Source organism: Saimiri boliviensis, chromosome 2 (genome assembly GCF_048565385.1).
Source record: "Saimiri boliviensis isolate mSaiBol1 chromosome 2, mSaiBol1.pri, whole genome shotgun sequence".
NCBI lineage: Eukaryota > Metazoa > Chordata > Mammalia > Primates > Cebidae > Saimiri > Saimiri boliviensis.
In genome coordinates this window covers 42821242-42846786 of record NC_133450.1, presented here as the reverse complement: position 1 = coordinate 42846786, position 25545 = coordinate 42821242, and the positions used below count along the sequence as shown (strand labels likewise).

General features: G+C 35.6%; 1 protein-coding gene across 3 annotated transcripts in view; it reads left to right on the top strand.

Annotated features, from left to right (window-relative positions):
• Positions 1-25545, top strand: part of MNAT1 (MNAT1 component of CDK activating kinase) — a 222431-nt gene that overhangs the window by 117117 nt on the left and 79769 nt on the right. Inside the window, exon 7 of one of the 3 annotated variants that reach the window (XM_074393163.1) lies at positions 1-25545. This exon is cut by the window's left edge and continues 16728 nt beyond it. The exons of the other annotated variants lie outside the window; for them this stretch is intronic. The gene's annotated coding sequence lies outside the window, so the exon portion shown is untranslated. 3 annotated transcript variants of the gene reach the window in all.

The window sequence follows — 25545 nt, the reverse complement described above, 5'->3', positions numbered from 1 at the left end:
GTTTGTATAAACAATTGTGTTAACTGCATTTAGACAGTTTTACATCTTTGCCTTTTATTTCTTTTACTTGCTCTATTGCAATGCCTTGTTCCCCACCTAAGGGAGAAATTATTTACTATTTTGACGTTATATGTCATTCTAGCTGTAGAATTTTCTTGAATGTCTTTCATCAGATTGAGGAAAGTTCCTTCCATTTCTAGAGTACTGAAATTTTTGAAAAATTATAAGTAGGTGTTGAATTCTGTCAAGTGCTTTTTCTGCTTTTATTGAATATCATTTTTCTTTATGTTAATTAGTAATTTAAGTTGATTCATTTTTATATATTAAATTTATTTTGCATTCATGTGACAAAATCTACATGGTTATAATATATATGAATTCAATTTGATAATATTTTTATTAAGGAGTCTTGTGTCTGTATTCATCAGGGATATTGCTCTATACTTTTCCTGAAGATGTCTTTAACTTTGAAATAATGATTTTTTAAAATCAGTAATGCTAGCAATGGTTTTGTCAGGATCTTTGTCCTCACTTGAAAGTGTTTATGTTTGAAAGAGTTTGTATGAATTTAATGTTATTTTTTTTATTTGCTTTTATAGGGTTCAGTAGTGAAGCCATCTGAGACTGTAATTTGTTTGTATATAGGTTTTTTATAAACACAGTTTAAAAGATATAAACTCAGCTTTTCTGTATTTTGTTTAGTAAGTTGTATTTTTCAAGCAATTTGAGAATTTCATCTAAAGTGTATTCGTTGACATAAAGTTGTTTATGATATTTTCTTAATTCTTTAATGCCTGTAAGAGTTACATTGCTCATTTGAAAAAAATTCCCAACACTCTGTCTTTAGTCTTGATTAGTCTAGCTATATGTTGTTGATCTAGTACCGGTGTCCCCAAACTACGGCCCACGGGCTGCATGCGGCCTCTTGAGGCCATTTATCTGGCCCCCTGCTGCACTTCAAGAAGGGGCACCTCTTTCATTGGTGGTCAGTGAGAGGAGCACAGTATGTGGCGGCTCTCCAACGGTCTGAGGGACAGTAAACTGCCCCCCTGTGTAAAAAGTTTGGGGACGCCTGATCTAGTCATTGAACCAGTTTTTTCTTTTTTATATATTTATTTTTGTTGTATATATATTTTATTGTACTTTAGGTTCTGGGGTACATGTGAAGAACATGCAGGATTGTTGCATAAGTACATACATGGCAGTGTGGTTTCCTGCCTTCATCCCTATATCTGGCATTTCTCCCCATGTTATTCCTCCCCAACTCCCTGCCCCCACTGTCTCTCCCCTAGTTAACCCCTACAGACCTCAGTGTGTGATGCTCCCACCCACCCCAGTGTCCATGTGTTATCATTGTTCGACACCCGCCTATGAGTGATAACATGCGGTGTTTGATTTTCTGTTCTTGCGTCAGTTTGCTGAGAATGATGGTTTTCAGGTTCATCCATGTCCCTACAAAGGACACGAACTCATCGTTTTTGATGGCTGCATACTATTCCATGGTGTATATGTGCCACATTTTCCCTCTCCAGTCTATCATTGATGGGCATTTGGGTTGATTGATTCCAAGTCTTTGCTATTGTGAACAGTGCTGCAATGAACATTTGAGTGCATTTGTCCTTATACTAGAACGATTTATAATCCTTTGGATATATACCCAGTAATGGGATTGCTGGGTCAAATGGAATTTCTGTTTCTACATCCTTGAGGAATCGCCACACCATCTTCCACAATGGTTGAACTAATTTACACTCCCACTAACAGTGTAAAAGTGTTCCTGTTTCTCCACATCCTCTCCAGCATCTGTTGTCTCCAGATTTTTTAATGATTGCCATTCTAACTGGTGTGAGATGGCATCTAAATGTAGTTTTAATTTGCATTTCTCTAATGACCAGTGATGATCAGCATTTTTTCATGTTTCTTGGCCTCATATATGTCTTCTTTTGAAAAGTGCCTGTTCATATCCTTCACCCACTTTTGAATGGTTTTTTTTTTTTTTTCTTGTAAATCTGTTTTAGTTCTTTGTGGATTCTGGATATAAGTCCTTTGTCAGATGGGTGGATTGCAAAAAATTTTTCCCATTCTTTTGGTTGCCGGTTCACTCTATTGATTGTTTCTTTTGCTGTGCAGAAGCTCTGGAGTTTAATGAGATCCCATTTGTCTATTTTGGTTTTTGTAGTCAATGCTTTTGGTGTTTTTGTCATGAAGTCCTTGCCTATGCCTATGTACTGAATGATTTTGCCTAGGTTTTTTCCTAGAGTTTTTATGCTGTTAGGTTTTACATTTAAGGAAGGGGTCCAGTTTCTGCTTTCTGCACATGGCTAGCCAGTTTTCCCAACACCATTTATTAAACAGGGAATCCTTTTCCCATTGCTTGTTTTTGTGAGGTTTGTCAAAGATCAGATGGTTGTAGATGTGTGGTTGCCTCCGAGGCCACTGTTCTGTTCCATTGGTCTATATCTCTGTTTTGGTGCCAGTACTATCCTATTTTGATTACTGTAGTATAGTTTGAAGTCAGGTAGTATGATGCCTCCAGCTTTGTTCTTTTTGCTTATAACTGACTTGGCTATGTGGGCTCTCTTTTGGTTCCATATGAAGTTTAAGGTGGTTTTTTCCAGTTCTTTGAAAAAGGTCATTGGTAGCTTGATGGGGATAGCACTGAATGTATAAATTACTTTGGGCAGTATGGCCATTTTCACAATATTGATTCTTCCTAACCATGAGCATAGAATGTTTCTCCATCTGTTTGTATGGAGAAACCTCTCTTATTTCATCCTCTCTTATTTCATTGAGTAGTGGTTTGTAGTTCTCCTTGAAGAGGTCCTTTACATCCTTTGTTAGTTGTATTCCTAGGTATTTTATTCTCTTTGTAGCAATTGTGAATGGCAGTTTAATCTTGATTTGGCTCTCTTTAAGTCTTTTATTGGTGTGTAGGAATGCTTGTGATTTTTGCACATTGATTTTGTATTCTGAGACTTTGCTGAAGTTGCTTATCAGATGCAGGAGATTTTGGGCTGAGATGATGGGGTCATATAAATATACAGTCATGTCATCTGCAAATAGAGACAATTTGACTTCCTCCTTTCCTAATTGAATACCCTTTATTTATTTTTCTTGCCTGATTGCTCTAGCTAGAACTTCCAATACCATATTGAAGAGGAGTGGTGAGAGCGTGATCCTTGTCTAGTGCCAGATTTCAAAGGGAATGCTTCCAGTTTTTGCCCATTCAGTATGATATTGCCTGTGGGTTTGTTGTAAATAGCTTTTATAATTTTGAGATACGTTCCATTAACAACCTAGTTTATTGAGAGGTTTTAGCATAAAGGGTTGTTCAATTTTGTCGAAGACCTTCTCTGCATCCGTTGAGATAATCATGTGTTTTTTGTGTTTGGTTCTGTTAATGTGGTGAATTACATTTATAGACTTGCGTATGTTGAAACAGCCCTGCATCCCCAGGATGAAGCCTACTTGATCTTGATGGATAAGCTTTTTGATGTGCTGTTGCAATCGGTTTGCCAGGATTTTATTGCAGATTTTTGCATCTAGGTTCATCATGGATATTAGCCTGAAATTTTCTTTTCTTGTTGAGTCTCTGCCGGGTTTTAGTATCAGGATGATGTTGGTCTCATAAAATGATTTGGGAAGGATTCCGTCTTTCTGGATTGTTTGTAATAGTTTCAGAAGGAATGGTCCCAGCTCCTCTTTGTATGTCTGGTAGAATTAGGCTGTGAACCCATCTGGACCTGGGCTCTTTTTGGCTAGTAGGCTAATTGCTGCCTCAACTTCAGCCCTTGTTATTGGTCTATTCAAGGTTTCAACTTCTTCCTGATTTAGGCTTGGGAGGATGCAAGTGTCCAGGAATTTATCCATTTCTTCCAGGTTTACTGGTTTATGTGCATAGAGTTATTTGTAGTAATCTCTGATGATGGTTTGTGTTTCTGTGGACTCTGTGGTGATATCCCCTTTATTGTTTTTTATGGCATCTATTTGGTTATTCTCTCTTTTCTTTTTCACTAATCTGGCTAGTGGTCTGTCTATTTTGTTGATCTTTTCAAGAAACCAGCTCCTGGATTTATTGACTTTTTGAAGGGTTTTTGGTGTCTGTGTCTCCTTCAGTTCTGCTCTGATCTTAGTTATTTCTTGTCTTCTGCTAGCTTTTGAGTTTTTTTGATCTTGCTGCTCTAGCTCTGTCAATTTTGACAATAGGGTCTTGATTTTAGATCTTTTCTTGCTTCTCACGTGGGCATTTATTGCTATAAATTTTCGTCTGGGCACTGCTTTAAATGTGTCCCAGAGATTCTTCGTTGTGTCTTTGTTCTCGTTAGTTTCAAAGAACATCTTTATTTCTGCCTTCATTTCATCGTTTATCCAGTTAACATTCAAGAGCCAGTTTTCAGTTTCCAAGAAGTTGTGCGGTTCTGAGTTAGTTTCTGAATTCTGAGTTCTAATTTGATTGCCCTGTGGTCTGATAGACTGTTCGTTATGATTTCCGTTCTTCTACATTTGCTGAGGAGTGATTTACTTCCAATTATGTGGTCAGTTTTAGATGCCATGCAGTGCAGAGAAGAATGTATATTCTGCGGATTTGAGGTGGAGAGTTCTGTAAATGTCTGTTAGGTTTGCTTGGTCCATTTCTGAGTTCAAGTCCTGGATATCCTTGTTAATTTTCTGTCTCAATGATCTGTCTAATTTTGACAGTGAGTGTTAAAGTCTTCCAGTATTACTGTGTGGGAGTCTAAGTCTCTTTGTAGGTTGTTAAGAACTTTCTTTATGTATCTGGTTGCTCCTGTATTGGGTGCGTATATATGTGGGATCGTTAGCTCTTCTTATTGCATTGATCCTTTTACCATTATGTAATGCCCTTCTTTGTCTCTTTTTATCTTTGTTGGTTTAAAGTCTATTTATCAGAGACTAGGATTGCAATTCCTGCTTTTTTTCTCTCTCTCTCCATTTGCCTGGTAAATCTTCCTCCATCCCTTTATTTTGAGCCTTTGTGTATCCTTGCATGTGAGATGGATTTCCTGGATACAGCACACCGATGGATTTTGACTTTTTATCCAATTTGCCAGTCTGTGTCTTTTGATTGGGGCATTTAGCCCATTTATGTTTAAAGTTAATATTGTTATGTGTGAATTTAATCCTGCTATTTTGATGCTAGCTGGCTGTTTTGCCCGTTAGTTGATGCCATTTCTTCATTGTGTTGATGGTCTTTACCATTTGGTCTGTTTTTTAAGTGGCTGGTACTGGTTGTCCCTTTCTATGTTTATTTAGTGCTTCTTTCAGGAGCTCTTGTAAGGCAGGCCTGGTGGTGATGAAATCTCTCAGCAATTGCTTGTTTGTAAAGGATTTTATTTCTCCTTCACTTATGAAGCTTTAATTTGGCTGGATATGAAATTCTAGGCTGACAGTTTTTTTCTTTAAGGATGTTGAATATTAGTCCCCACTCTCTTCTGGCTTGTAGGGTTTCTGCGGAGAGATCCACTGTAAGTCTGATGGGCTTCCTTTTGTGGGTAACCCAACCTTTTTTTCTGGCTGCCCTTAGCATTTTTTTCTTCATTTCAACCCTGGTGAATCTGATGATTATGTGCCTTGGGTTGTTCTTCTTCAGGAATATCTTTGTGGTGTTCTCTGTATTTCCTGGTCTTGAATATTGGCCAGTCTTGCTAGGTTGGGGAAGTTTTCCTGGATAATATCCTGAAGAGTGTTTTCCAGCTTGGATTCATTTTGTCTGTCACATTCAGATACACCTATCAAATGTAGATTAGGTCTTTTCACATAATCCCATTATTTCATGGAGGCTTTGTTCATTCCTTTTTACTCTTTTTTCTCTGATCTTGCCTTCTCATTTTGTTCCATTGAGTTCATCTTCAGTCTCTGATATCATTTCTTCTGCTTGTTGAATTCGGCTGTTGAAACTTGTGTATGCTTTGTGAAGTTCTCATGTTGTGTTTTTCAGCTCCATCACTTCATTTATATTCCTCTCTAAGCTGTTTATTCTTGTTAGCATTTTGTCTAACCTTTTTTCAAGGTTCTTAGTTTCTTTGCATTGGGTTAGAACATGTTCTTTTAGCTCAGAGAAGTTTGTTATTACCCACCTTCTGAATCCTGTTTCGATTAATTCATCAGACTCCTTCTTCATCCAGCCTTGTTCCCTTGCTGGTCAGGAGTTGTGATCCCTTTAAGGAGGAGAGACATTTTGGTTTTGGGTGTTTTCATCCTTTCACGCTGGTTTCTTCTCATCTTTGTGGATTTATCTACCTGTGGTCTTTGTAGTTGGTAACTTTCAAATGGGGTCTCTGAGTGGGCATCCTGTTTGTTGATGGTCAAGTTTTTTCTTTCTTAGTTTTCCTCCTAACAGGCCCCTCTGATGTATGACTGTTGAGGTCCACTCCAGGCCCTGCTTGCCTGGGGATCACCTGCAGCGGCCTCTGCATTTTCACTGGGAACTGCAATCCAAAGCTGTTCCTATTTGGTTATCTTGGATCTGGTCCCAGCAGTTTTTTCTCAAACAATTATTGAAGTTTAATTTACATACAATAAAATCCACTAATATTAAGCATGTGATTTAATTATTTTGGTAATGTTAAAGAAATGTGCAACCATAATCTTGTTTTAGAATATTTTATCACCTGCAGAAGATCCCTTGTGACAGTTAATAGTTAGTGCTGCTTTCACCCCCAGCCCTATGCACCCACTTCTCTACTTTCTGTTTCTGTGTAATTGTCTTTTTCAACATTTTCTATAAATGGAATAATATAATATGCAGTCTTTGGAGTCTAGCTTCTTTGACTTAATGTAATGTTTTTGTGCTTCTTCCTTGTTGTACAATGGCTTTGTTTGATTTTAGTATCAGAATAATATTGACCCATAGTGTACTTTGGAAAATATTCCCTTGTCCTCTGTTTTCTGGAAGAGTTTCTGAAGGATTGGTGGTATTTCTTCTTGAACTATTTGATGAAATTAACCAGTGAACCATCTGGTTTTGACTTTTATTAATGAGAGGATTTCCTTTTGATAAATATTGAATGATAGTCTTTAAGATTAGGTAAAGGATACCATAGTATATTTAGTATTTGCATTGAGAAATGTATTATTCTTTTTAAGAGTGTATGTCTGTAAGTGTTTAACTCTGTACTGCGTCATTGTCAAGTAATATTCTGGGCTAGAGTTGCCCATTGAGTCTCTAATTTTGCTGCCGTATTCTTTTAGAAGTGTTACTCTGAGCAATAGCCAGGCAACTGAAAGAAAGAAAGTGAGGGCCAGCTGCAGTGGGTCATGCCTGTAATCCTAGCACTTTGGGAGGCAGAGGTGGGTGGATCATGAGGTCAAGAGATCGAAACCATCCAGGCCAACATGGTGAAACCCTGTCTCTACTAAAAAATACAAAAATTAGCTGGGCGTGGTGGCACGCACCTGTAGTCCCAGCTACTCGGGAGGCTGAGGCAGGAGAATTGCTTGAATGAGGGAGGCAGATCTGGCCACTGCACTGCAGCATGGTGCCTGGTGACAGAGTGAGACTCTGTCTCAAAAAGAAAAAGAAAATGAGTGGGAACCCAAAAAAGGGACAAAAACAGATGGTAAGGCAATAAAATGAGAAGTTTTTTGAACAGTGTTTGTTTTGGATAGTTTTCTTGTTAAGCACATGGAAATACTTTGCACATTTGAGAATTACTGACTTACATGCCATTTCAGAGAAACAGCAAATCATTCTTGTAATATAAACACAATTACAAATTTCTTTTCTGTAATTTTTTATTTCTGGGGCTTACTTTTCCATAAGATACAAAACAGTTCCTTCTTTCAGATTATAGTTTGACAGTGTATTTGGGGGATCATAAATTTAAATTGAATGGTAATGCAATAAATGACAGACATTCAAAATTTCTGAGTACTCATAGTCTTATTGAGTTATATTCTGCACTAAAGAGGAATGTTACTAATGTGAATGGACTTATTAGTATATACCTAAAGTCAATATAATGAAATGTTTGGAACTGCCCGTGGTCCTAGATTTCTAATATGTCTTTTACTATGCTAATAAGATGTAAGACTGAAGAGCATTTTATAGTATTCAGTGAACTTGCATGTAAATATGCACTGTGAATGTTATTTATCCCCTTCTTTTTTAAAGATAGGATCACTAAGCACAGATAGATAGTGGAAATCACAGTGAGAGTATATGGCTGTAGATTTTATAATTTTTTCCCACTGTACCACCAGTAAGGAATTTGATACAGAAAATAATGTTAGATCCTGAACAAATAAGTTTTTCTTTGGTAGGAGGTCCTATATTACTGTTGTATATATTTACTTTCTTTTTTTTTAATGGGGTCTCACTCTGTCACCGAGGCTGGAATACAGTGGTGGGATCTCAGCTCACTGCAACGTCCCCCTCCCAGGCTCAAGCTATTCTCTTGCCTCAGCTTCCTGAGTGGCCGGGATTATAGGCACCCACCACCATGCCAGACTAGTGTGTGTATTTTTAGTAGAGTTGAGTTTCACCCTTTTGGTCATACTGGTATCAAACTCCTTACGTCAGGTGATGCACTTGCCTCAGCCTCCCAAAGTGCTGGAATTACAGGCATGGACCAGCCCACCTAGCCTTGTTTAGTTTCTTGAATGAGGATTATTGATATGATATGGCTGTGTAAAATAGTCTTTTTGTTTCTGCATTACTGATTTTCATTTTAGAAATTAGATCCATGAATGTGATTACATGCTTCTGATGCACAGCCTTTTATTCTTGAATTGGTAAATGACACATACTTTTGCTCTTATGCATTCTAGCAAAGTTCCACTGTTTATCAAAGATGTTCAAGCTTTTTTCCATGTTCTGCATAGTAGCAACATGTACTTTTCCACTAGGAGCATTTGAGTTGAGAATGAGAAGTAATGGGGAGTAATTGTAGCCTCCTATTATTATGTTTAATGGCATAACCAAGAGACTTTTTTACTTGCCTTTTTACTGCTATAGGCAGAATAGCATTGTGGTAGGGATTGGGCTTTAATGTTTGAGGGCTTCAAATTCTAGCTCTGTGAGTTAACGCTTATGGGACTTGTGCAAATGACCTTATTCATGCTTGGAATATACCTTGCAATGTATTATTTGTGAAAATAAGATAACATAATGAAATGCTCAAAGGAGATTCTTTGAACAGTCTTTTTAGATGTTGTCAAATGCAAAGGTTAGTTCCTCCACAGAAAACATGGTAGATTTAAAAAAAAAAAGAAAAATGAAACCAACAAAAGCAACAAAGTAAAAGGAAGAGAGTGACTAGGAGACTAGCTCCAAATATAAGATAAAACTTAAATCTGGATGTAGAATCTGCCAAAATTTTAAGCTGTCTAAAAACAAAGGGAAAATGATCTGTTTTAAGCTATAAATAGGGTAATCAGAAATAATGACAGTGTCTAGTAAGATGTATTAATGACTTTTTTTAAGTCATTAAAGGATTACTTAAAGGATAGTTGCATTTTATAGGTAACAGGGAACCTAGAAATAACTTCATTCTTTTTTGGGTTCATACTTTATGGGAATTTCTATTAAGCAGATATCATCTGGTGAATACATGAAAAAACAAACATTGGTCTGGTCATTAAGTAGAATTACTAGGAGCAGTAAATAAGAATGCAAAGTAAGTCAAAGCCTTGGATGAAGTCATCTAAGTTAAGAAACAATCTGGTGATTTCTTGATGAAAATTCTACAGTTAAAGAAGCTGCTAAAGTATTTATAAATTTGTACTTTATACTATCAGTGATTAATGTCAATGCATTTTTCTCAGCAAGAATGTACAGGCATACCTGATTTTCTTGTGCTTTGCTTTATTGTGCTCCACAGATACTGCATTTTTAAACAAATTGAATGCTCTGGCAACCCTGTATTGGGCAAGTTTATCATTACCATTTTTCCAACAGCATGTGTTCACTTTGTGTCTCTGTGTCACATTTTGGTAATTCTCACAATATTTCAAACTTTCAAATTATTATTAATGTTTTTATTTTACTTTAAGTTCTGGGATACATGTGCAAAACATGCAGGTTTGTTACATAGCTATACATGTGCCATGGTGGTTTGCTGCACCCATCAACCTGTCATCTAGGATTTAAGCCCTGCATGCATTAGGTATTTGTCCTAATTTGCTCCCCTTCCCGTTGCCCCCACCCACCAACAGGCCCTGGTATGTGATGTTCTTCTCCTTGTGTCCATGTGTTTTCACTGTTTAACTCCCACATATGAGTGAGAACATGTGTTGTTTGGTTTTCTGATCTTGTGGTAGTTTGCTGAGAATGAAAGCTTCCAAGTTCATCCATGGCTCTGCAAAATACATGAACTCATTCTTTTTTATGGCTACATAGTATTCCATGTATATGTGCCACATTTTCTTTATCCAGTCTATCATTGATGGGCATTTGGTTGGTTCTAAGTATCTGCTATTGTAAATAGTGCTGCAGTAAACATAACTGTGCATGTGTCTTTATAGTAGAATGATTTCTAATCCTTTGGGTATATACCTAGTAATGGGATTGCTGGGTCAAATGGTATTTCTGGTTCTAGATCCCTGAGAAATTGCCACAATGTCTTCCACAATGTTTGAACTAATTTCACTCCCACCAACAGTGTAAAAGTGTTCCTGTTTCTCCACATACTCTCTAGCATCTGTTGTTTCCTGACTTTTTAATGATTGCCATTCTGACTGGCATGAGATGGTATCTCATTGTGGTTTTGATTTGAATTTCTCTAATGACCAGTGATGATGAGCTGTTTTTCATGTTTGTTGGCTGCATAAATATTTTCTTTTGAGAAGTGTCTTTTCATATTCGTCACCCACTTTTTGATAGGGTTTTTTTTTTTCCTTACAAATTCGTTTAAGTTCCTTGTAGATTCTGGATATTAGCCCTTTGTCAAATGGCTAGCTTGCAAAAATTTTCTCCCATCCTATAGGTGACCTGTTCACTCTGATGATAGTTTTTTTTGCTGTGCAGAGTTCTTTAGTTTGACTAGATCTCATTTGTCAGTTTTGGCTTTTGTTGCCACTGCTTTTGGTATTTTAGTCATGAAGTCTTTGCCTATGCTTATGTCATGAATGGTTCACCTAGGTTTTCTTCTATGGTTTTTAGGATTTTGGGTTTACATCTTTAATCTGTCTTGAGTTAATTTTTGTATAAGGTGTAAGGATGTGGTCCAGTTTCTGTTTTCTGCATACAACTAGCTAGTTTTCCCAGCACCATTTATTAAATAAGGAATCCTTTCCCCATTGCTTGTTTTTGTCATGTTTGTCAAAGATCAGATAATTGTACATATGTGGTGTTATTTCTGAGGTTTCTGTTATGTTCCATTGGTCTGTATATCTGTTTTGGTACCAGCACCATACTGTTTTGGTTACTGTAGCATTGTAGCATAGTTTGAAGTCAGGTAGCATGTTACCTCTGGCTTTGTTCTTTTTGCTTAGGATTGTCTTGGCTGTATGGGCTCTTTCTTTGGCTACATATGAAATTTAAAGTAGTTTTTTCTAATTCTGCAAAGAAAGTCACTGATAGCTCGATGGGAACAGCATTGAACCCATAAATTACTTTGGGCAGTGTGGCCATTTTCATGATATTGATTCTTCCTATCCATGAACATGAAATTTTTTCCCATTTCTTTGTGTCCTCTCTTACTGCCTTGAGCAGTGATTTGTGGTTTTCCTTAAGAGGTCCTTCACATCCCTTTTAAGTTGTATTCCTCTGTATTTTATTCTCTTTGTAGCAATTGCGAATGGAAGTTCACTCATGATTTGGCTCTCTGCTTGCCTTTGGTGTATAGGAATGCCTGTGATTTTTGCACATTGATTTTGTATCCTGAGACTTCGCTGAAATTGCTTATCAGCTTAAGGAGTTTTTGGGCTGAGAGGATGGGGTCTTCTAGATATACAATTGTGTCATCTGTAAACAGAGACAATTTGACTTCCTCTCTTCCTATTTGAATATCCTTTATTTCTTTCTTTTGCTTGATTGCCCTGGCCAGAACTTCCAATATGATGTTAAATAGGAGTGGTGAGAGAGGGTGTTCTTGTCTGATGCCAGTTTTCAAAGGGAAGGCTTCCAGCTTCTACCCATTCTGTATGATACTGGCTCTGGGTTTGTCATAAATAGCTCTTGTTACTTTGTGATATGTTCCATCTTTACCTAGTTTATTGAGAGTTTTTAGCATGAAGCAATATTGAATTTTATTGAAGGCCTTTTCTGCATCTATTGAGATAATCATGTAGTTATTGTCATTGGTTCTGTTTATGTGATGGATTACATTTATTGATTTGCATATGAGTTGAACCAGCCTTGTACTCCAGGGATGAAGCTGACTTGATCGTGGTAGATAAACTTTTTGATGTGCTGCGGGATTTGGTTTGCCTGTATATTAGTGAGGTTTTTTGCATCAATGTTTCTCAGGGATATTGGCTTGAAATTTTCTTTTTTGTTGTTGTGTCTTTGCCAGATTTTGATATCAGGATGATGCTGGCCTCATAAAATGAGTTAAGGAGGAGTCCCTCTTTTTCTATTGTTTGGAATAGTTTTAGACGGAATGGTACCAGCTGCTCTTTGTACCTCTGGAAGAATTTGGCTGTGAATAAGTCTGGTCTTGGGCTTATTTGGTAGGTAGGCTATTAATTACTGCCTCCATTTTAGAACTTGTTATTGGTCTGTTCAGGGATTTGACTTCTTCCTGGTTTAGTCTAGGGAGAGTGTAGGTTTCCAGGAATATATCCATTTCTTCTAGATTTTCTAGTTTATTTGCATAGAGGTATTTATATTATTATCTGATAGTAGTTTGAATTCAATGGTATCAGTGGTGATATTCCCCTTTACGTTTTTTATTTTGTCTATTTGATTCTTCTCTCTTCTTAATTAGTCTGGCTGGTGGTCTATTTTCTTAATCTTTTAAAAAAATTCAGCTCCTGGATTCATATTGTGTGTGTGTGTGTGTGTGTGTGTGTGTGTGTGTCTCCTTCAGTTTTGCTCTCATCTTAGTTATTTTTTGTCTTCTGCTAACTTTTGAATTTGTTTGCTCTTGCTTCTCTAGTTCTTTTAATTGTGATGTTCAGTTGTCGATTTTAGATCTTTCCTACTTTCTCCTGTGGGCATTTTGTACTGCAAATTTCTCTCCAAACACTGCTTCAAGCTGTGTCCCAGAGATTCTGGTACATCGTGTCTTTGTTCTCATTGGTTTCAAAGAACTTCTTTATTTTTGCCTTAATTTCATTATTTACCCAGTAGTAATTCAGGAGCAGGTTGTTCAGTTTCCATGTAGTTGTGCAGTTTTGAGTGAGTTTCTTAATCCTGAGTTCTAATTTGATTGCATTGTGGTCTGAGAGACTGTTATGATTTCCGTTCTTTTGCATTTGCTGAGGAGTGTTTTACTTCCAATTATGTGGTTGATTTTAGACTAAGTGCTATGTGGCACTGAGAAGAAGTATATTCTGTCCTGAGGCAGAGAGTTCTTTAGATGTCTATTAGGTGTGCTTGGGCAGAGCTTAGTTCAAGTCCTGAATATCCTTGTTAATTTTCATTGTTGTTGATCTGTCTAATATTGACAGTGGGATATTAAAGTCTCCCACTGTTATTGTGTGGGAATCAAAGTGTCTTTGTAGATCTCTAAGAACTTGCTTTATGAATCTGGGTGCTCCTGTATTGGGTGCATATATATTTAGGATAGTTAGATCTTCTTGTTATATTGATCCTTTTTTTTTTTTTTTGGTCTCTGTTGGTTTAAAGTCTGTTCTATCAGAGACTAGGATGTCAATCCCTGGCTTTTTTTTTTTTCTTTCCATTTGCTTGGTAAATATTCCTTTGTTCTTTTATTTTAAGCCTATGTGTGTCTTTGCATGTGAGATGGGTCTCCTGAATATAGCATACTGATGGGTCTTGACTTTTTCCAATTTGCCAGTCTGTGTCTTTTAACTGGGGCATTTAACTCATTTACATTTGATGTTAATATTGTTATGTGTGAATTTAATTCTGACATCATGATGCTAGCTGGTTATTTTGCACATTAGTTTATGCAGTTGCTTCATAGTGTCATTGGTCTTTATATGTTGTGTTTTTGCAGTGGCTAGTACTGGTTTTTCCTTTTCTTCAGGAGCTCTTGTAAGGTGGGCCTGGTTGTGACAAAATCCCTCAGCATTTGCTCCTCTGGAAAGGATTTTATTTCTCTTTCACTTATGAAGCTTAGTTTGGCTAGATATGAAATTCTGGGTTGAAAATTCTTTTTTTAAAGAACGTTGAGTCTGGGCAAAGTGGTTCATGCCGGTAATCTCAGCACTTTGGGAGACCAAGATGGGCAGATCACCCGAGATCAGGTGTTTGAGACCAGCTTGGCCAACATGGCAAAACCCTGTCTCTACTGAAAATACAAAACTTAGTTGTGCATGGTTGCACACGCCTGTAATCCCAGCTACTCGGGAGGCTGAGGCAGGAGATGGAGGTGGAGTGTTGCAGTGAGCTGAGATTGCGTTACTGGACTCCTGTGTGGACAAAAAGAGTGAGACTGTGTCTCAAAAACATTAAAATAAAATAAAGCTTCATCCCAGAGTGGCATTAGCCTGATGCCCCCCGGAGCTCTCCTGTATGAGTTGTCTGTTGACCTCTGTTTGGAGGTATTTTCCAGTCAGGAGGCACGGGGGTCAGAGTCCCACTTGAGGAGGCAGTCTATCCCTTAGCAGAGCTGTTGTGCTGTTCTGGGAGAATTCCTCTTGTCAGGATCAGCTGCTTACAATGTCCTCTTAAGTGTTCAAGTGAAGCAAAGAGTCACGTATGTCTGTCTTTAAGTCAAAAGCTAGAAATGATTACCCATTCTAAGGAAGGCATGTGAAAAGCGAAGATAGGCCGAAAGCTAGGCTTCTTGTGCTCGACACTGAGACAAGTTGTGAATGCAAAGGAAAAGTTAAAAGTGCTACTCCAAAGGAAACATTCTTGGAGGAAATTAAAAGTGCTACTCTATTGAACACATGAATAATAAGAAAATGAAACAGCCTTTTATTGTTTATATAGAGAAAGTTTCAGTGGTCTAGGTAAAAGAGCAAACCAGTCACAACATATTCACTTAAAGTCAAAGTCTAATCCAGGTCCAAATCCCTAACGCTTTTCAGTCCTATGAAGTCTGAGAGAGATGAAGAAACTGCAGAAGAAAAGTCTGCAGCTAGCAGAGGTTAATTCATGGAATTTAAGGAAAGATGCCATTTCTATAATATAAAAGTGCAAGGTAAAGCAGCAAGTGCTGATATGGAAGCTTCAGCAAGTTATCCATAAGAACTATCTAAAATATTGATGAGGGTGGCTACCCTGAACAACAGATTTTTCAATGCGGATTAAACATCCTTCTATTGAAAGAAGCTGCCATCTAAGATTTTTATAGCTAGAGAGGAGAAGTCACTGCCTGGTTTCAAAGTTTCAGAAGGCAAGGCTGACCCTCTTTTTAGGGGCTAATGCAGCTGGTGACTTTAAGTTGAAGCCAGTGCTCATTTGCTGTTTTGAAAGTCCTAGGGTCTTTAAGAATTTTGCTTAATTTACTCCACCTGTGCTCTAAAATGGGCGCAACCAAGTCTAGATGAACCTCACTTGCAGGATAGACTGCTTTTGAGGTTGTATTTGTTTCTTTGCTTTTAACAAGGCAAGTGTTGATGCTAGATCAATTAGCAAATCTTTTTTTTTTTTTTTTTTTTTTTTGAGACGGAGTTTCGCTCTTGTTACCCAGGCTGGAGTGCAATGGCGCAATCTCGGCTCACCGCAACCTCCGCCTCCCGGGTTCAGGCAATTCTCCTGCCTCAGCCTCCTGAGTAGCTGGGATTACAGGCATGTGCCACCATGCCCAGCTGTTTTGTATTTTTAGTAGAGACGGGGTTTCACCACGTTGACCAGGATGGTCTCGATCTCTTGACCTCGTGATCCACCCGCCTCGGCATCCCAAAGTGCTGGGATTACAGGCTTGAGCCACCGCGCCCGGCCTGCAAATCTTGAAGAATTAATTTAAATGGTGCAGTAATTCCTGTTATTAGAGATATTTCTTAGGACTCATGAAATTCCTCCCTCCCACACAGTATCAGATCTGTTGAATTGAGAAAGTTGCCTGGCAGCAGTCTTGTATATCAGAATCCAGTTCAAAGTTGTTAGAATGGGAACAGTTTTTAAAATGCTATGGGAGTGCCTGAATTATAATTGAACTTTGAAATTAAAAAGAAAACACAAGACAGTATAAAAAGAAAGGCCTATAAGAGTGTTATAGCAAGTTGGGTTTTTGTAACCAGTTGTTTTAAGTACAGATCTTTGAAGACAGGTTTTTGTTAATTATTTTATTACATTGCTATTGCTAAAGACAGCAGGGCAGGTAATTATCCTCAGATATGAAGATTAAAAGTCTTATTTTAAAATAAATATTAAGAAAGGAGAGTAATTTTTACAACTGTTAGCACATATGCTTTGTGTACTAGCTTTTTCCTAATGTAAAATGAATCTGAATATGCCATATGATTGGTGACAAATAAAAAACTCTTTGTGCAATTAAGAGAAAATCTGTTTATTTAAGAGCTCTCAAAGGTTGTAAAAGATTATACTTGGCTGTATGTGAAGGATAAATGTTGTGAAATAATGCCCCTTAGTTCCCCTTTTATAATAAATCTCAGCTGTGTGTTCAGCACAAGGGCTCAGTGCCAAAAAGAACAGGTTCAACTTGTCCGTGAGGATTTGCACCACAGTAAAGTGCACAAATGCTTTTGTAGAGGTCATTTTAGAGGTCACGGGCATGTACAGTTGAATGAAAGCAACTTTCAAAACATGGTAGATCAGAGTTACTTGAGATTCAAAAATGAGTGTTAACTTAAAACATAAAAATTTGGAAAATCATAAAAAGGGAACCTTCAAATATATTTTTCTCTTTATCTACATATGTTAATATGTTTTTAAATGGATTAAAAATAATTTCTTTGGCATCAGAATATTTTATAAGTGGCCAGATTTGGAAGCATTGACTATTTTAATACTGTTAAATTCTGAACAGTTTTCAGATAATGAAGGTAGGATATGATGGTAGAACAAAGTATGCGTGATGGGAGTAAAGGCAGGGGAGTGTGGATGAGTTCTGATAAAAATATGGGTATAATCTGGAAAATGTCTCCACAAGTCATATTTATCCTGAGTTTCTGATTGAAAGGTTTGAAATTTAACAGCAAAGAAAATGCAATCTTATATAGTATGATTCTTTTTCCTAAATATCTCAGAAATACTTTTATGTATTTGTGGTAAATAGAAATAAGTGAGAAACAGAATGTAGAGAGGCTGTAAGACCCTAGGACTCCAGCCAGTGCTTTCAGTTTCACATAAAGAACCCCTGAAAAGATATAACTAAGTAAGAAGACGCAGAGCTTACCTGGGTTTATATTTTATCTAGAGTTGTATTTCATGACTCTTTTTTTTTCTTTACTTTTTGGTGACTATTTTTTTTAAAAAAATGGTTATCATAGACAAATGATAGGCAACCATTGGTTTTAGTATAGGGATTAATTACTAATCTTTAGAATGTGCTTCAGCAGATGCAGCTGATTGGCAGTAGCACCTGTCTCAACAACTGGCAGAATGTTACGGTACTTTTATCAAGTAGTTTTCAGAAGGGCTTCAAAGCTGTGTTACTAAAACCTCTTATATGAGCTGCTTTCTTTGTCCTCTAGGGCATTGTTTTACTAAATGTACCTTTCTACTAATTAACTAATTAGTGAAAGGAAGGCTATAAAATTTTAGTTTCTTTAATTTTAAAAAACTAACACAAGTGATGTGATAATTTGTATATTCTTGTATTTGTGGGCCCACCACTATGCTCACTGATAACATACATATGTTCTCAGATGAAAAATTTATAAAGAATTGTGATTTCTCTGTATTGTTTTTTGTAGTTCATATCATAAGATCTTAATTATGAAGAGTGATCTGTTAAAGTACAGTAAACTGTGATTTAAAGGATTGATTAGTATAGTCAACTTTCAAGAAAGGTAATTCTGCGTTGCTAGGGATTACTCTTTTTAGTTGAAATAGTCTTAACTAAACTGGTTCATATTTTAAAGAATGTGCAATTTACATTGATTCACAGACAAGCCATCAATTTTATGTTGTTTGAAGAAAATATTATTTTTGCTTGTTGTAAAAACAAGCCAACTTCTAAGTGAGTTTCTAACAAGGTTGAAGCACATGTCTCAGTAGAGATGAAATTTGCCTTCATCTGAATGTATTGTGGAAAAGTTGAGTGTAAATATTTTCAAAAAATAAATCGATATGCTTTAATGAACTAGAGTATCTTTTATTTAAAAAGTACTTATATACTAATATTTTTAAACAAATAAGCATATTTAATAATGTTTAATAAATTAATTTTTATAAATATATATTGTTAAATGCTTGAAAATAGGAACAATTATGGTGGTATACTTTCTGTTACATCTTCACGTGCCTAACATCCACCAAAAGTTTAAAAAATAAATTTTCATATTTTAGTCTTATAATAGAAAAGTACTTGGTGGATTTTAGTGGTATAGGGTTTAAAATCTGGGTAGGTTACTTGGTCTTGGAGAGCTTCATTTTGTTTTTCCTGTAAAACAAGTAAAACACCTCAAATGTGTATGTAATGCCTAACACAGTGCTTGGCGCATAGTATATGTTCAGCAAATATTCCTGTATCATTTTAGTGGAATTGCACTGTTAGTAATCACATTCCATATCTGCATGACTTTAATGATAGAAACTTTATGTGAAATTTCAGGTAAGAAGGGTATCAAGTCAGTGTCTTAAATATTCTGTTCTTTTCTACATTTTAGGTTCTAGACTTAATCGCATGGTGGTTTTATGACTGTGATGGTGGTGTTGGTGCTTGTGTATATGTGTATTTGGTTTGGGAAAGTTAGATTGGGATGGTTAGAGTATTTAAAGTGTTCGTTGTTTCTTTTCAGGACAGAAGAAAGTTAAAATCAGTGACAGTCTAGCTTCGGTCTTCACTTATTTTCTACAATGGGAATGCAAAACAACTACCTTTTTTGTTGTTAAATGACCTCAAATAGAACAAGGAGATTTGTTGTGCAGGTTTTTTTGGAGATGGGGTAGATGATTAGAGGGATCATTTAAAACATTTCTTCATTCATGAAACAAATATTCCTGTTATACCAACTACTGTACTAGGCACAGAAGAGTCAAATCTAAATAAATATGGTCTCTTAAATTATTCAGTCTCTATAATGGCATAAAGAAACTTCCATCTTTTCAATGAAAAATATTTCTGCTTTAAAAGACTACTAATCTTACATGATATTTTTTGTTTTGCTTATGTAATAGTAGTAGTATTAGTAGATAATTTTATATTAAGCCATTTTTATATTTTATTACATTGGGAAATTTAGACTTATGTATAAGTTGTTATTGTTGGTTAAAGTTCACATAGTGTCAAGATAGGAATTCTTTGAATTTTTTTTTGAAATTAGTAAAAGAAAATGAGCTACAATGCTATGTGCCTGAAAGTTTTTAGAGAAAATGTCTTGTAGATACTGCTTTTTAAAAAATTAATGTAGACTCTTAAAGGAGGCAGGTTTTGTCTAATCAGATAGTCTTGTTGATGTTTTTCTTTTCTGATCTTTATATAGAAACAGATATGGTTTGCTGGACACTATGTCCTCTTGGCAACAAATGGTAGTTCAGTAATAAGACAAGCATCAGAGAAAGAATGTAAAAATAATACTTTTCAACATTGTATCACATTTATCAGTGCCCAAGGAAAAAATAAATCCTATAACAACAAAAACAAACAAAATAAACAAAATATTTTTCTTGTATGCTGCTTTTCCTTTAAGCTACTAGCATATCTCCCTATTTTCATTTGTCTTATAATTTAATGAAAATAAGATTTACTTAGTGTTTCTTCTTCCTCTTTTTCTTTCTTTGTATTCTGGCTTCTATTTTCACTGCTGTATTGAAGCTACTCTGAGTATTGAAATTCTCTTTACTAGGAATGCTCTTTCTTCCTGTCCATTTCAGGGCTGTTTCAGCCTTCAGAGGTTCTGCCAAATGCCCTTTCTTCTATGAACTCAGCTGAATGAAAATTCAAATGTTTGACATATTCAGTAGAATTATATGTGCATTTAATTTGCTTGAATTCAACTGAAGTTGAAAACAACACCAAACCAGGGAGAAAAATAGCAAAATGCCTCTCTTCTCCCAAGTAAAGAAATTTTTTGAAATGTCATAGATGCCAAATGCAAGCCACCTACTTTAGTGATCTGTTCCAATGTTAGAGGAAAAACTAGCTGAGTTGGATTTATATAAAGAGATTAAAATATGCATAGAACAATGTATATATACTTTATAGGCAATTTGAGGGATTTTTGAGGGGTTATTTTGACTTTTGTGTGTGTGTGTGTGTGTGTGTGTGTGTGTGTGTGTGTGTGTGTGTGCATGTGCCTCAATCTGACTTTAGAACCAAATCCCTGTGCACTTCACAATATAGCTGTGTTGAACTTAAGTCAGTCACATAATTTAGGACCCTTCTAGGTAACAGTTTGATCTTTCTTAGGTATTTCAGATGTGGAACTAACCATAATGACTAGCTTAGTTCCTTTCCTATTTTTATTTTTGCATTTTGTAGAGAGCGAGATAAATTTGTATGAATGCAATTATAGTCAAAACAGGTTAAAGCAGAGGGAGACAATGCTGTTCCTTTTATATTTTTTGTTCTCCTATAGTTTGAGACTCATGCCTGTCTCAAAAGTAATTGCATGTGACCACAGATATGTTGTTATAGTTAGTGTCTATAAGAGCCTTGTTAGTTCTAAGCCAATACAAGGAATTTATAGGAATGCTTATTAAATATCCAGAGTTTAGTTTTAATTATATATTATTTGAGAAGATTTAATGATACTGATCTTTTACTAGTGATCTTTTAATGGAAGATAACATTTCCTGATTTTTTTCCAATCTTTTTGTTTCAAAATTTGTTACTATTCATTTTTGAACTTCTTAAGGTAAAATTTATATTGATATAATGAGAATTCTAAATTTAGAGTTAGAATATTAAATGACATTTTTCTGTGTGGAACACTAATTAGTTTATGTTTTAAGGAGAAGATTACAAATGAATTGGCTGACAAATCCTTGAAGTAATTTCACTGTCGTAAACAGATTTTGATGAGTTTCCAGGGCCAATTTGCTGGAAACCTTTTCAGAGACTTGACTTGCCAAGTGAAGATGTATTTAGAACCATTTTATTTCTAATGATGAGCAAGAAACTTAGGCCCTTAGCTAGATAGTTATAGAAGTTCATCTTTGATGTTTTCAAGCATATCATATGTATTTGAGTAGAACTGAACATTGCTGAAGAGCTAAAAAAATATGGTGGGGTGTCTATAGGATGAAACCTCTTTTTTATTTTGAAGAAGCCTGTCTTAGAAGAAATTTTTTTGTGAAAATTGTTAAATCTAACTATTAGGTACTACATTTTAAAAGACAAAGAGTGCTCATAAAGGCTGATTAGTGCAAGTAAGTCATCATTAGGATGCTTAAAAGAGCCAACTATGATTTTTTTTACTGTTATATTCTACTTATTCCCAAACATACATTGGGAAAAAGAATATAGTCTGATGATTCTGATAGAGTTGGGAACGCGGCTCTCAGTCTTGTGCATTTTTGCTCCTGGCTCTTTCTTTAGTATATATAGAATCAAATGATTTTACATTAAATTTGAGGGAAATTTTATTTTTACGATACATTGTGAGTCAGTGGCTTATTTCCACTTAGTGGTCATGAAATGATAGCAAGTTAGACCTACTGTTTCAGTCTCCTCACTCACTCACATCCCTCCCCGCCATTCCCCATTGCAGATGGTGAAAATGAAACTTACAGAAACTAAATTTTGCACCTCAGTTCATTCTAGTTTAGAAACAGTACCAGGAGAAGTACCTAGTTACCTCATAACATAGAGGCCCTGTTCTTCATTTGTCTTTTACTGTTTACTTTACATTTTGAAAGAAATTAGAGAAAGTCATTTCTATGGGGGAAAATGAATTATGCTTACTCTGAAATTACCTGCTACCAGGAAGTTATTACCATGCAGCTGCTGCAGTGATGACAGGCTGACATCACCCTAGAGTGACCAGAACAGCATAGTATAAAAATCTGCTAGCTTCTAAAATAAATTGAAAACAAATGAATTACCAAAGAAATATTACTCAGAATGAACAGCTTGTAGACAGTGCTAGGTATATTCTTTAAATACTCTATTCCATTATAGAAATATGTGTGGACACACACACACCACATGCTATTAAAAAATATATTCACATCCATACACATATATAGAAATAGACATATCTGTGTGTATATAGATCCATACATGACACACATGTCCACACATACTTAAATTATTAAAACATTACCAAAATAGAAATAGTCATTCAGAATTACTTCAACGGATTTTCTAAAAGGCTTCCTGGAGATATTTTCCTTGGAAATAGTCACTAGAATTATGGTAATTTAAAACTACCAGAATGAAATATTCTGGTTTCTGATTCCATCTAGCATGTTCTATAGAATTTGATAAATTTAACATGTGAGCAGATTTGTTCATGAAAACAACCACCACTATCAATTTTTTGTGTGATTAAATGACCCTAAGAAATAAAAAGGGACTGCACAATCTCACTGTAATGTGATTTACTGGGATATAAGCTCCCTGAGGCCAGGGGCTTGTATGTGTTTGGTTCCTTGATGTTCTTTTCAGTTCTTGGCATATAGTAGATGGTTAATATTTGTTGTATGAATGGATGATGAATGCCACAGAATAAGCACAATGTTTTATCTAAAGTTTTGTTAAAATAAGTACTAAGATGGCTAGAAAACACACTCCCAGCCCAGGATGCAAATCATCCACTGACTGTAATGAATAAGTGAAAAGAAAAAACAAATCAAAGTCTAGGTAGAGATTTATTTCTTGTGTACTCTCATAGTACACAAGACAATGTAATTAACAAAATTCCAATTGTTTATACTTAGAGCATTCTTAAATTTATAGCATTTTGAACCCTGATTATCTTACAGTTGCCTTGGTGTTCATACTATTACATCACATGACAGCCTTTTTATATTATTATATTTTTATATTCATTAATTCAACAAGATATTGAGCAGCTCTTTGGTGCCAAGCACCATGCTGTAAAGCATGACAGTGAGCATAGGGCCTTACAGTCTAATGGGAGACAGATTCAATTATACAGAGTTTAACAGGCTTACAGGGCTTATTGGCAAATACGTTGAAGATGAGGATAGCTTGGTGGATAAATGTCATTAAGCAAGATAGGTCAATTAAAAGAGTTGTGAATTTAAAATTGTGTAAAAGGATTTGCAGAATCATTTAACCTATCAGCCTAAATTGCCAGCACTTTGTAATTGGAACCTCTTCTATGGTACTTAACAGAAAACCATATGCTGATTGGTATAGAACTGGATTTTCATGTTTAGTATTTTTATTGCTTATTTTAACAGTCTATATACTAATTATTTTTACTGCCATTATTTTTGTTAAATAATAATGTATTTAACAGTGTTATTCTAAATGGTTTGTTGCATTCTAAATGTGTGTGTATGTTTTAACATAGTATGTATTTAGAGTTAGCACAAAAGATATTCTTTGCTCTTCCTGTATTTGGTGAGAAAGCATAATGATAATATTTGTAGTGTATTGATTATCTAACAGACAAATCTTAGTAAATTATAAACTTTTGTAGTAGCTTTTAAACTTTCTAAGGAAAGTTAAATAGTACATTTTAAATTATTAAAAAACAGCCATGTAGAACTACCTGTGTCAGCATTTTGCATTGTTCTTCAAGTGTTCCTATGTTGTTCTATATGGAACTGACTGAATTTTAGAAAACCTTTTTTCTCATAAGCTTATATTAAGTTTTTTGACTAGCATATGATGGAAATATAGTGTAGGGCTCTAAGTTATATTTTAGAGGAGAAACAGGTTCCATTTTGTTACAGTGTAGGGTAATAAAAACACCAATAATGTATACTGCTGAATGTATAGTTTGCATGCATTTCCCCCCGAGTGTGGGTATTACCTAAAGTTGCATGGTTTTCTGTGGCTGTTCTCACTACATTTTTACTTTTAAAGCCTCGTTTCTTTATCAATTATATGACAACAGTAACAAAAACAGAAAGGGCCTTAGTTTTGTGTTGTACTTTTGAAAGTCAACAAAATGAACTTGAATTACTTAATGGTATTTTTCAAGACTCAGTGCTAAGAACTCACTCTTTATATATTCCCCCACTCCCATTTTCTTATTCTTGTGACCTTACCCATCATTTTGATGCTGATGATAGCGAAATTTCTTTTGAGTGTATTTTATATTTCTAGCTGCCTTTACTGAACATTTCTACTTGGATACTTTACAGGCAGTAATGTTGAATTATTTAAACTACCATCTTAAATTCTTTATTTTTAACAGTTTTATTGAGATATAATTTGCTTACCATAAGAATTACTCATTTTAAATATGGAATTCATTGATTTTTGGTAAATTTACAGAATTTCGTAGCCATTTCAGTAATCCAATTTTAGGATGTTTTCATCACTCCAAAAAGGTCTCTGATACTCATTTGCAGTCACAATACGTTAACACTTCTAGCCCACAGCAATTGTTAATCTCTTTTCTGTCTCTGTAATTTTCCCCTTTCTGAACATTTCCTATAAAAATCCTGTAATATATTAGTCCTTTGCATCTGGCTTCGTTTAGCATAATGTTTTTGAAGTTCATCCGTGTTGTAGCATGTATCAATATTTCATTTTTATTGTTGAATAGTAATAAAATTCAGCATATCATGTGAATGCTCAAGAAAGAAATTCATATTCATACTACGTATATGAATGTACCACATTTTATTTATCCATTCACAATTGGTGGACATTTAGATTGTTTCCACTAGCTGCTATTAATAGCTGCTATAAGCATTCATGTACAAGTCTTTTTGTGGTTATATCTTTTCATTTCTTCTGGGTAGATGCTTTTAAGTAGAATTGCTAAGTAATTAAGTAAATTTACTTGTAACTTTAATAAAAACTACTGAACTAATTTTCAAAGTGGCTGCATATTGTGTACTCTCATATGCAATGTCCATGGGTTCTAGTTTCTCCACATCTGCACCAACCCTTTTTATTGTTCTGTACTTTTGATTATTGTCATTCAAGTGAGTATGTGTTTAGTGTGCATTTTTCTGAATATTAATGATGTTGAGCATCTTTTCATGGGCTTATTAGCCATCTGGTCTTTTAAAATCTTTTGCTTACTTTTAATTGGGTTATTTTGTCTTTTTATTAGTCACGTCTAAGAACTTTTTGAGACAGAGTTTTGCTCTTGTCACCCAGGATGGAGTGTGATGGCGCAATTGTGGCTCACTGCAACCTCCACCTCCCAGGTTCAAGTGATTCTCCTGCCTCAGCCTCCCAAGTAGCATCTCTGGGATTATAGACGCCAGCCACCACGCCCGACTAA